Below are 12,489 nucleotides of genomic sequence, written 5' to 3' on the forward strand. Positions count from 1 at the left end.
GGGGCACTGAGTTCAATCCTCAGCACCACATTTAAAAAAAATTAAAAATTAAAGATGTTGTGTCCACCGAAAACTGAAAAATAAATATTAAAAAATTCTCTCTCTCTCTCTCTTAAAAATAATGCCATAATCCTGAGTTTATTGTTCCACTATTTTAATTTCTGATTTTCAAATTTTAAAATATTTTGGTGCATTATGTTCAAAACACATAACACTTGTGAGACATTTGTAAAACATCAAATACACTAGTAAATCTATATTTCATTTGAAGTGAGTTTTAACCCACTTAAGAAAACACCAAGATTGATAAAGAAAGATTTTCTCACATAAGTGTGTTCTTACTTCAACTGTGTGATTTGCCAAGCCACATATGGAAATTTTAAAAGAGAGAGATTTTCCTTTGACCTGAAATGAGGACCACACATATACTTTAGTGAATTGAAAACAGCTGTATACAGTCTTTGGCACAGGCAAACTTTTTTGAAAGATTACATCTGTATGGTCAATTTGGGTTTTGATAAAAAACACCTTTAATGTATTTACACATAAATACAGAGATATGTTGGACTGTTTGAAAACATTTTTAATAGTTGAGATATCTACCTCTTGAATTGTGTCCTCTTTTTTTCCCCTTGCATTTTACTGATTATACAATTATACAAAATCTCAAGTGTAAGTATTGACGATCAAATTGAAAGGATGATACTACATTTAGAAGAGTTGTAAACATAAAAACCTTAATTCTGTCCTTCACTGTACATGATACTTTGCAAACAGCTTAATCAGATAATGCTCAGTTTTCTTGGGGAGTGAGGTAAACAATACTGTTTACTTCTTTTTGTGGTACCAGGGACTGAACCCAGGACCTCACACATGATAGACAGGCACTGAGCTCAATCTCCAACCCTTAAGAATACTCTTTATTTACTGAGGATTTTTGAGAGATTATCAAAAAATATATGGCGTCTTGAAAAGGTTTTTATACTGTTTTATAATTAGAGTCAATGTTTTCTCTTGCCAATTTTCAGAATGTGTTGCCTTCTCTGTTTTTGAGAAATTAATGTAATCTATTTTATTTTGGCAGCATAAACTGGAATGATTAAGCACTAAATTTTTGTGAACAGGGGTAATGAAATAAACTTAATATATTGAAAATTTTTATTTATTATTATTTTTATAATCTACTAACAGTAGCAATTCAAGACAACACATGGTGAATCTGACTGCTCTGTAATAGTCCTAAGAAATGTATTCATAAGACCCCATAACAAACGTTTTTGGTGACTCTGCCCCTATAGTGTAAAGCAGTCACCTAGGCAAAGTTATGAATAGCTAAAGTTGTAGGAGTGACTTTCGGAAGGTTTTTCGCTTCCCCTTCCTGTTTCCCCTGGAAATAGCTAAAATGGACTAAGGATATCGATTCAACACAGGCATTTTTCCCCCCAGGCATCAATTTCCTTGGAAATAAATCTAGAAGTATAAGAAATAATTTAGTCAAGGCATGATATTTGCTGTAAGAACTTTCACCATGATGCAAAGTGAATAGAAAGGTTAAGTAGAAGATGTGCATCATGGCTGTAATTTGTAAACTGATGTGATAACCTCGTGTTTAATATTTTATGTAGTGGAAGGTGAATGCTACAGGGGAAATGTCACTTGGAGATAAGGGGAATCATATGCTAAAAATGAGTATGAATGTGACTGAGAATTAACTTGAGTGTTTCTTTATTAATTGATAGACCAGTGTAACATGACGATGAAATAATGAAGGTATCCTAGCAACCATATTTTCATAACAACTGTGGCCTGTAAGACTGTGATGACTGTCAGGCATTTTTCATTAATGCAGAAGGGTGAGCAAAGATAATTTCAATTAACAAAACCTCTCTGCAAATGGAATATAATGTGAATTTGATATCCTCATCTAAACAGAATTTTTATTTATAAAAAATAGTAGATCTAGATTAATAAATCGTGTTGAGTTGATGATATTCCAGTTCTGTATAGTACTAAAACATTCTTTTATTCATTGGCTGATATGCAACCTGGAAAAATTCTAGGGAAAGACATCCACAAATACCTGTCAATATTGTACTATCCTCTTTTAAAGTAAAATATCAACATAGCAAGATATATTTTATTTATAAATTGTATTTCTGTTTTCTATTTTTTAATTTTTTTTCAGTACTGGGGATTGAACCTAGGCACAGTCTACCACGAAGATTCATCCCCAACCCTTTTTAATTTTTTACTTTGATACTTGTAATCCTTCTGCCTCAGCCTCCTGAGAAGCTGGAATTATAGGTTTGTACCATCAAATTTGCAATATTTCTCTTTTTTAAGCTTTACTTATTCTAATAATAACAAAACAAAATGATATGCCTTGTTTTTGATAGTCTGAAAAGTGGGGTATTTCTCTGTTTTTTAAAATATTATTTTAACATGATTAACAAAGAAAACAATTTATATTCAATGTGTACCACATAATTTTCTCCCATTATGGTAGTCAAACAAATGCATCCATCACTACACAAAATTTACATTTGTGCATGTTGTGGAGGTCATTAAGGATACTCTTAACATCTCCTTTTTCTGTTAATTTGTAAGCTTCTTCAGGCAGAAGTCAGGTATTACCTATTTTGGTTATTGTTTGTCCCTCTAGTGTGAAACAAATTTTGAATGGATCGATGAGTGAGTAAATGGAGAATGAATCAATTAAGTTTAATTGGTCTTCTTGGGACAAATTCTAATACAAATTTTGTTTGTGTACTCTCTCAATATTATAGTCAAGTTGTAGCTCTGACAAATAGACAGCCAAGTGTTCCCCACCCCACTCAAGATCAGATCATTCCAATCATCCCAACCAGTTCCTTCATGTTCTTATCTAATTTTCCTCATCCTAATAATACTTATCAGATCTGTTTCCCCATCATTCAGTTTTTCCTGTTTAGAAATTCATGCAGGCATAATTATAGTTTATATCTTTTGTCACAGTCATTTTTTTTTAGTTTTATTGATTTTATTTTTTTAAAATATTCAACAGCAGAATGCATTACAGTTCTTATTACATATATAGAGTACAGTTTTTCATATCTTTGTATGTAGAGTATGTTCACACCAATTCATGCTTTTATACATGTACTTTGGGTTTTTTTTTACACTACAATTCTTATTACACATATATACCATAATTTTTCATATCTATTTATATAAAGTATGTTTACACCCAATTCAAGTCTTCATACATGTACTTTGGTTATGTCATACTTTCCCCGTAACATTATATCTCAGATATTCATCCATGTTGTTTGATCTACAGCAATTTGATGTATTTTGTTTTCTGTGTGTCATACCTTTGTGTGAATATCTGCTTATTTCTGTGCTCAAAACTGATGGGCATTTGGCTTGTCCCCAGCTTGGGCTGTCACAAGTGAAGCTGATATGAGCACATCAGTATTTTTGTGCACATGCACCTTAATTTGTCTTGGATAAATACTTAGTAGTGGGATTGCTGTAATATGGAGTCCGTATTTAGTTTTGTGAGATGCTGCCAAATTGCCTTCCAGAAAATTATGAGAGTATCTTCTCCAAAACGTTATGCTGTCAATCTTTTTGATTTTAGCCATTTTAAAGAGGTGGATAGTGATATCTCACTTTGATTTTTAATTTTCATTTTCCTAATGATTAAAACATAGCTTTTCCTGTTCTTATTAGTTTTTGTAAAGTATCTTCTTAGATCCTCAAAATCAATGAAATCATCTATGGATTTGTGACCTATGGATGAGGAAGAAGAGGTCCCAGGAGAGAGCTCTGGAAATGCCCAGTATTAACATCTGGATGAATCTACATTTTCATTTACAATTTTAGATGTTTTCACAGTCTGAAAAATATATAAAGTCTGGGTGCTGTGGCCCTTGCCTGTAATTCCACTGGTTCCAGTGGCTGAGTCAAGAAGATTGTGAGTTCAAAGTCGACCTCAGCAAAAGTGAGGCTCTAAGGGCTGGAGATGTGGCTCAGTGGTCGAGAGCCCCTGGGTTCAATCCATGGTACCCCTTACCCCCCCAAAAAAGGGTATGAAGGATTTTTATTATATTTCTTTTCTGTTTTGCATCAATTCTATATAAACCTAATACAAGTGACCTCCAATGCATATAATGTTTGCTTTGTAATCCTTGATGCTTAGTAGAACATTTATGGATTTCTATGATAATCTAGCTATCTTGACTCATCCATGATAAACTGTGGTTCTACCCTCAGAAATACTACACCTATATTGAATATGTAAATTAAGAATATAAGAATTTCTACAACTGTCAACCTATAATAATATTTAACTAAAGGTAAGAATTATAATTGATAAAAAATGTTTTCCTTTTTTCTCCCTTTAGCTCAAATTAGTAATATTAAAAAATCAGAAGCATTAATTTATAAAATACTATAATTATAGTGTTCAAAATAGTTTGGAAAATATTAGTGAAAATGATGACAGTTCAGCGATTAGCTTTCGAGAATTCCCAGGTTCCTGGAGTGATTTCCTATCTGTAAGTACTGAAACAAAACAAAACCCCCTTACTAATAAAGAAACATCCACGTTGTTCAATGAACAAACTTCACCAAAGAGGGAAAAACTGTCCTTTATCAGTTGAAGTGGTGGTGTCAAAAGAAGGTTACTATAATGTTTTGCAGAATATAGTGTTTCCTGATCTTTTTCACAGCAGAATTCAAGTAGGGAATAACATATAAGATATATTTGAAGATGCATTGAGGTACTTAGCACTTTACTAAGTACCAAGCACTATCTTAAAGGCTATATGGAAATTAGCTCTATCCTCTTGACAGCCAAGAGGTCTTTTTAGAGTTTCTCTATGGGGATAAGAAATGTTATGTCACTTTTTTAAGATCACTAAAGCAGTTGATGATGTAGCTGGGCTTTAACCCCACCTCTCTTTCACTCCAAAGATTTGCTTTCAACCACCAGGTTGTAACTATTTGTTGAGGAAATAGACTATTTTAAAAATTTATTAGCTATGTCATAGAAGAGAAAATCCCTCTGCTGGGTCAAAATATAAATCTACCTGAACTTCACAGTGGTAGTCTCATCACAGTGATGGAGGGTGAGTGAAGCAGGACGTAATAATAAAATACCACCAGCATTACGCTCATTCTGCCTAGGAGCCCTGAAGAGGTACTGTGTGTTAGAAACCACAGTGGCTCTGCTGGATAAAGTTAAATACTAAGTGGTCCCCAATTACAATGAACTTAGGATTTAGCCCTCAAAGATTTAAAATAACTATAATCTAACAACTTGGGAGATTCGTCTTTCCAGTGAAATTAGAAAATAAGACAAGCTAGGTACAGAGATCTATGCAATACCAAACATACCCATAGCAGTGGAGGGTGTACCAGAGTACATTACTAACCAGCTATTTTATACCTGCTATATGTCAATCATCCTGGTAGGTCACAGACATGGTTCTCTCAAATAACAAAGGAGAGAAACCTGGAAAATTGTCATAATCTTTATAGGAATAAATTGACACTGAAGCCTAGGAAGAATTCTGTAGTGCCCTAATGGATCAAAGTGACAGTGACTAACTTGCCCTGTGGAATATCAGTCATTGAGTATTTTTGTTCAATTTTTTTTTTCAGATGCTGAATTACAATAAAGCTGTGTATGACACCTTACAGTCTGGCTATCCAAATGAGACCACTTAATTCTTTTCTGTTCTAAGTAACTCTTCATCAAATGATCCAAAGTTGCCCTATTTCTAAACAGTGTTTGCCCAAAATATCAAGAACCTTCAGGAGTAGTGGTTGTAGTCAAAGAAATAGTAGAGGTATTTATTCTGTACCTGGAACTTTACTGAGTAGTTTGAATATCATGTGCACTTACAGGAGAAACTTTTGAAAACCTGACCAATCTGTAAACATGGTTTATGCCTAAAAATTTTTAGAAGGACAAATTCCAAATCTGTTTTGGAGATGTTCACTACATCGTGGCTGGAATTTTATGGGTTAACCAATCCCAAGCTGAACATTCAGCTGTTCAGAATAACTCATTTCCAGGGAGTTCTGTATAGTTGAGGACTTACTGTATGTGTTTTTTTTTTTACATAATGTGAATAGAAATGTGACTATTTGTAACATTTAAACTCACAATTTCCATAAATGAAAGAAAGTTCAGTCTGAGATTTATCATGACTCAGGTTTTTCTTCCTCCTCCAAATAGTGCGCACATCTTTTGGGGAGCTTGTGAATAGGCACCACTGCGAAATGCAGTAGGTGACAGTTAAACACACTCTTCAGCATTTGCAGAGGATGAATCACGCTCTTTCCCAGCCGTTTGGCTTTTCAAGATCTCTGCTAAAGAAGAGATGCAAAAACTCTCTCTTGTGACTCTTTCATCAGTCATCAAACTTGTGGCTTTTAGAACACATTGGATTTGAGAAGCTTTTCATGAAGCACCTTGAAACAGCTTGCCATGGAAATGGAGAAAAAGAAGGCAGATGCCTGAAAAAGAAAATTTTTCTTTTAGTTAACATATCACAGGATGGGCTCTGTGCCCAAACTTGAGAACTCAGAATTCTCATTGACATGAAAAGGAGTTTTCTTTTTTTTTTTTCTTCATAAAGCTGTTGGATTAGTTCTTAGATTTGAATAAAATTTTCACTCTTGTTCTTGCTCTTTCACATTTTTTTTTTGCACCTTTGTTCAGAGGTACTTTATAAAATGTAGATTTCTCTTTCCATATTAAATAACTATATCTCTGTGGATGTTTCTAGAAAGATTATGCCTAATGGGTTTCTAAGAAAACACATGCAAAGGCAACTTTCTTATCAGACACAAAGTGGTAGAAGACAGAGTTAGGACTGTCTTTCATCAAGGTAATATTTATAGCTACACAAATCAACATTTCAGCTCTGCAAATCCTAAATTTGTTGCCAGACAGTATCTGGAGATTGTTTTGTGTGTTTTGATTAAGTGCAGATTCCTTTAACTTTTTTCTAACAAAACCAGAATTCTGGGTTTGTATTTGTTCTTTGTTTTCTCTAGTTGGGTCTTTCTTGTGATAAAAGTCATGTCTAATAAATGACCTCCATCACTGAGTGGAAGGGGTCTCTTCATGATCTGAATCATCTGAATTAACTTTTCTGTAGCTTGTAGTTAAAAATACTGCAATGGTATTTGAAAAAAATGGAAGAAATATTTGAATTTATTCAAAGTGTGACTTTTCCTGAAAGAAACTCAAGTAGGAAAAATTAACAGCATTTTTTATCATTTGTAAGTTGTTTCCAAAAATCATGCTTCTCTATGTGTACATCAGAAAGGACATTCTTTGTATGTTTAACAAATGTTAATTGGGTGCTTCCTATGTTCCAGGCACTGTGGTAGATGCTGGGCATACAAAGAGAGTCCCTAATTGCAGGACTTCCTGGTGAAATCAAAGAAAGCAAGTGTAGAATAATGAAGACTGCGAAGTAAGACGCATACTAAGTTACAGGCTTTCATTAAACTGCACAAAGAGGTCTCCAAACAAGAGTGCAAGTTGTCTTTCTAGAGATTTTATAGAAGGGAAGAAAGAAAACCAGATAATTGTCTAATAAAACTAGTAGGCCAGGATTCCAACATAAGACTTTGTGGGAGGTCCCCAGATATGAAGACCAACCCCAGGTCAACACAGTTTTAGGCCTCCACTTGGTCTGTGTGCCAGACTGGGAAGAATTAGAAAATAGAATTCTTAACATGGACAAGAAATCTTTCCAATAGGAAAAGTAAGAACACTACAAGTGCTTTTGCATGATACACAGAGCCAAGAAGTTTATGAGCTTTTATGGAACAGTTCCAAGGATACACAAAAGAGTACCAAGTGAGGTTTTTAGGCAAGATAGAAGTCAGCAGGTGCAGACATAGGTTGATAAAACACAATTGATTACTAAGTGTGACTCCATCCTTTCTTACTCACTGTTATAGTCCGAAAGAAGACCTTAACAATCTAAGATCCACACCAAAAGTGAGAGCAAGAAGTAGTGAAGGTGGACAGTGTGTTGGGGACCAAATTATAGTCCACTGTTTATGCCATGCTAATAATTCTTAATGCTGTCTATCAGATTTAAGAATTATGTCTGAACAGTTTTTGAACTTTCTAAAGATCATCATGGTGGCAATGCAGAGAGTGAATGAGACAGAGAGGGAAGGTAAGTTTACGGATTCAACTCTGAAAAGACAAAGGAATAGAAGAAATATCCTGTAGGAGAGAGGACTAGGCTAAAATTAGAACAGTAGCTAAGGCAATAAAAAGAAAGGACGAAATAAGAACTGTTTGGGAGCATGAACTGAAAGGACTTGGCTGTGACTATGTGGGAGGGTTTGGGGAGGAGGAAATATGAAAAGATGTGTAGATGGTTTCTAGCTTTCTACCTTGGGTACCACGTGGGTGGCAATGCCAGTCACCAAAACAAAGATTACAGAAAAAAGAAAACATTTGGATAAAGAAGATGAGATCCATTAAGTCTTGTGTTTCAGATGTAGATGATTTAATAAATGATGGTTTGGGCTCCAGGCTGTAAGTTGGGGTTGAAAATATGAACTCACTATCTTTGTCCTCTTGTGTTTTGCATGGAGATATTTTGCATAAATGGCGATGCTATTAATTATACCATTTTTAGATTATTGGACAAGTAGCTGAGTTTGTAAGAGATGATGCTCATGGGAAAAATGAATCATGGAAGACTAACTATACTAGGATTCATTGTTTTTCTTGAACACCAAAAGTTTCATATGTAACAAATTTGAAAACATAGTATTTAAAAGGAAATTACTTCTAATATGATATAAATTATTTGAACCAAAAGTATTTATGTTCCATCTCACTTGACATAACATTACTATAGGTCTATAGACCAATATACACTTATTCTTAAGAATTCTAGTATTTACCTGCCTGGTTCAGTCTGTACAGATGCCTTTGCAGTTAAGTTTTAATAAGTTAACCATATGTATCTTTAAGATGGAACATAAATCAGAAATGTGTGGTGTTTAAGAGAAACTTTGCATCTGATTATTAGTTTCTACATAACTTTTGTTGATTTACTTGTATTCCTGCAACCCCATCATCTGCAAAATGAAGGTGATAATAGTATCTAACTTCCTGATGGTCAGTTAAAATGGAAACATATGAAAGGCAATTGAAATATTTTCAATATTAGAAGGTAAACCTCTTAGAGTCAGGGATTGTGACTTAAGTTTTTGTTTCTGCATTATCTGAGCAAATAAAAGTTCCTAAGAAAAGATAAAAATGTCAGTTATTATTTAAGAAAAATTTAAATAATATGAAAGTATAAAATATTATGTTTGCCATTAATTCTACTTAATAAAATGTCCCAAGATTTAAAAATAAAATATGATGAGTATAAAAATGTAAATGTAGCTAAGAAATCTTTTTTCTCTCTCTTTGTTTCTTTCTTTTTGTACCAGGGATTGAACCTAGAGGCATTTGACCACTGAGCAACATCCCTAGCACTTTTTATTTTTAATTTTTGGTCTTCTGAGTTGCTTAGGGCCTCCCTAAATTGCTGACACTGACCTTGAACTTGTGATCCTCCTGCCTCAGGAGCCTACCAAGTTATCTCTGGAATTACAAACATGTGCTACCATGCCTGGCCAAAAAGTAGCTAAGAAATCTGAAGAGTGAAAATTAATGGAATGAAATTTAAGTAAAAGCTTTTAAAAAATTGTGATATTAAATCTAACAGATTAAGAAAATAAAATTAAAGTTTGAATTTAAAATATATGAAAATAATGTTAATGTACAAGTTTAAGGAATAAAATTTTAATGAATATAAATGATAAAACACTAGTTCTCCAGGTTTTACCACCTTCCAGTTTGTAGTTTTCAAAAAAAAAAAAAAAAAAAGAAAGAAAGAAAGAAAAAACTTCTAGCAGAGAGCTGGGGAATAGAATGTGACATAGAGTCTCTCCTTGGTGTTAGACCTCTGGGGACCTCTGAGGAAGTTCCAGGGATGTTGATTTTTCTACTGACTGTGACAGAAGCCAGAACTTTATGGTAAAGATCTTGGCAGCAAAGCCTCAAATAGACCTGGGCTCAAATACAAAGATCTGACTTCTGGAAAGTTACCTTATCTATTTAACAATATTTTTCCTTAGAAAAAAGAATAATAATCTTGATTGAGAAGAAATAAAAAAATTCTTAGAAATTACCAAAAAATGACTCAAAATAAGCAAATAATCCTAATATATCCACAACAAAACAAGAAGAATTAAATTAAAAGCTGTCCAAAAGGAAAGTCCACACACGATGTCTTCACTGGTAAATTCTACCAAACATTTAAAGGGGAATTAATATGAACTCTTCAAAAGACTTTTGGTAAAAAAAATACATGAAGGAACTCTTCCCAGCTCATTTTATGAGACCAATCTGGTATCAAAACCAAAGACATCATAAGAAAAGAAAGCTTCAGGCTAATTAATACCTCCTATACACTTAGATGCAAAAATTCTCAACACAATACTAGCACACTGAATCCAGTGACATATATAAGGGATTACACACCATCACTGAATGAGATTTATTTCAGAAATTCAAGGTTTGGGAAATTAAGCAAACGAAAGAAATTAAAGGTAACCATATTATAAAGAAAGAAGATTTATTTGCCGATCTTGTGTTAGAGAATCCCAAGTAATTTACACACACACACACACACACACACACTCACACAAACACATCAAAAACTATTAGAACTAATAAAGCGGTTTTATTAGAAAAAGTACAAGATGAGATACAAATATCAGTTCAATTTGTATACCAGCAAAAAACAAACTGAAAATGATATTTAGAATCAAAAAGAATAAAGTACTTGGGTATAAGTTTAACAAAATAGTTCAAGACTTGTACATTTTCAATAAACTGAAAAAGAAACCCAGATGTGGAAAATAATATTTCCAGATAGTGTATCTGATAAGAAACTAGAATCCAGAATATATAAAGAATTCTTACAAATCAATAATAAAAGGACAGTTAGCCCAATTAAAAAGTGCCCAAAATATTTGAAGATATATTGCTCCAAAGAAGATACACAATTACAGTTAAATGTATCAATTTAACTTCCTCTTAGCCACATCTCCAAAATTCACACAGCTACTTCAATGCCATCCACCACAAGGATCTGAAAGGGAATTTTCAGTATCAAAGGACAATAGTCTTACCTGTGTAACTCCACAAGATGTTCAACATCATTAATCATTAGAGAAATGCAAATTAAAACCATAGTGAAATGCCACATCTTATCCTTAGGAACTGAATTATAATCAAAATGACACAAAATAAAAAGGGTGATGAGAAGTTGGAACTTTCATGCACTGCTGGTAGGAATGTGAAATGGCACAGCTGCTTAGGAAAACAGGTTGGCAGTTCCTTCGAGAACTAAAGATAGAGCTGCTACATGACCCAGAAATTCCTTTTCTATGTATATACTCAAAAGAACTGAAAATGTATGTCCATGTGAAAACCTGGACAAATGTTCACAACAGCATTATATGAATAATAGCCAGAACACATTCAGCCTCAAAAAGGAATAAAATACTGATACATGTAGACACAAGAATAAATCTAGAAAACAGTCTAAGTGAAAAATACCAGACACAAAAAAGGACACATGTGATTCAATCCACATGAAATGTTCAGAATAAGCAAATCCATACGAATAGCAAGTAGATAAATAATGATAGTGACCCTGATGGGGGACGTGGAGGAGATAAGGTGGGGGACAGGGTAAGGAATAATTGGTACAGGGATTATTTTAGGGATGACTTAAGTGTTGGGAATTCGATTATGGTAATGATAGTACAATCTTATAAATACACTAAAATCTACTGAATCTTGTATTTAAAAGGATGAATTTTATAACATTTGAGTTTTATCTCAATAAATAGAAAAATATTGCGTGCAAATATCTTAATGTGTATTTGGTGACCTATATGGATTTAAAGTAAATAAAAATAAATCTTAAACTTCAGGATGCTTCTTTTACATGGGCCTGTTTAAGCCCTTAAGAGGAAATTCTGTTCCCGTTGCTAAGTGTCTTACAACATTTGCAAAATTAAGATATTTTAAGTGCAATACTTAAGATTTCTGTCCCTTTCCACTCCAATTTCCCCCTCAGTTCCTTTTCCTTGTGTTGGGTAGCATTGGCCATTGGCGCAGCTACATGAATTTTGAAGAGATAACTAAGAGGAGTTCACATTAATACATATAATTGCTTTATCTAGAGGCCACAATTGGCTGGAGATCTGGTGAAGAATCTAAATTCATGCTAAATTCTAGGTAAGATGCTTCCAGTTGTCCCAGTGTATGAAAGGTTTCCAGGAACACACGTTATGAACAGACTGTTCACCCTGTTCACCCTGTGCCATGACCTAATGGTGCAGTGCCAGAGATTGATTGCAAACTGGACCTGCCCCATGTGTTTTGTC

At 33.7% G+C, this 12,489-nt stretch overlaps 1 long non-coding RNA gene across 1 annotated transcript in view; it reads right to left on the bottom strand.

The window, feature by feature from the left end:
- Positions 1 to 2,704: 2,704 nt before the first annotated feature.
- LOC144365458 (uncharacterized) overlaps positions 2,705 to 12,489 on the bottom strand; it is a 29,775-nt gene continuing 19,990 nt past the window's right edge. Inside the window, exon 2 of the long non-coding RNA XR_013423924.1 lies at positions 2,705 to 6,510. This is a non-coding gene — a long non-coding RNA (uncharacterized LOC144365458). The remainder of the gene's footprint in view (positions 6,511 to 12,489) is intronic.

This window comes from Ictidomys tridecemlineatus, chromosome 7 (assembly GCF_052094955.1).
Source record: "Ictidomys tridecemlineatus isolate mIctTri1 chromosome 7, mIctTri1.hap1, whole genome shotgun sequence".
Taxonomy (NCBI): Eukaryota; Metazoa; Chordata; class Mammalia; order Rodentia; family Sciuridae; genus Ictidomys; species Ictidomys tridecemlineatus.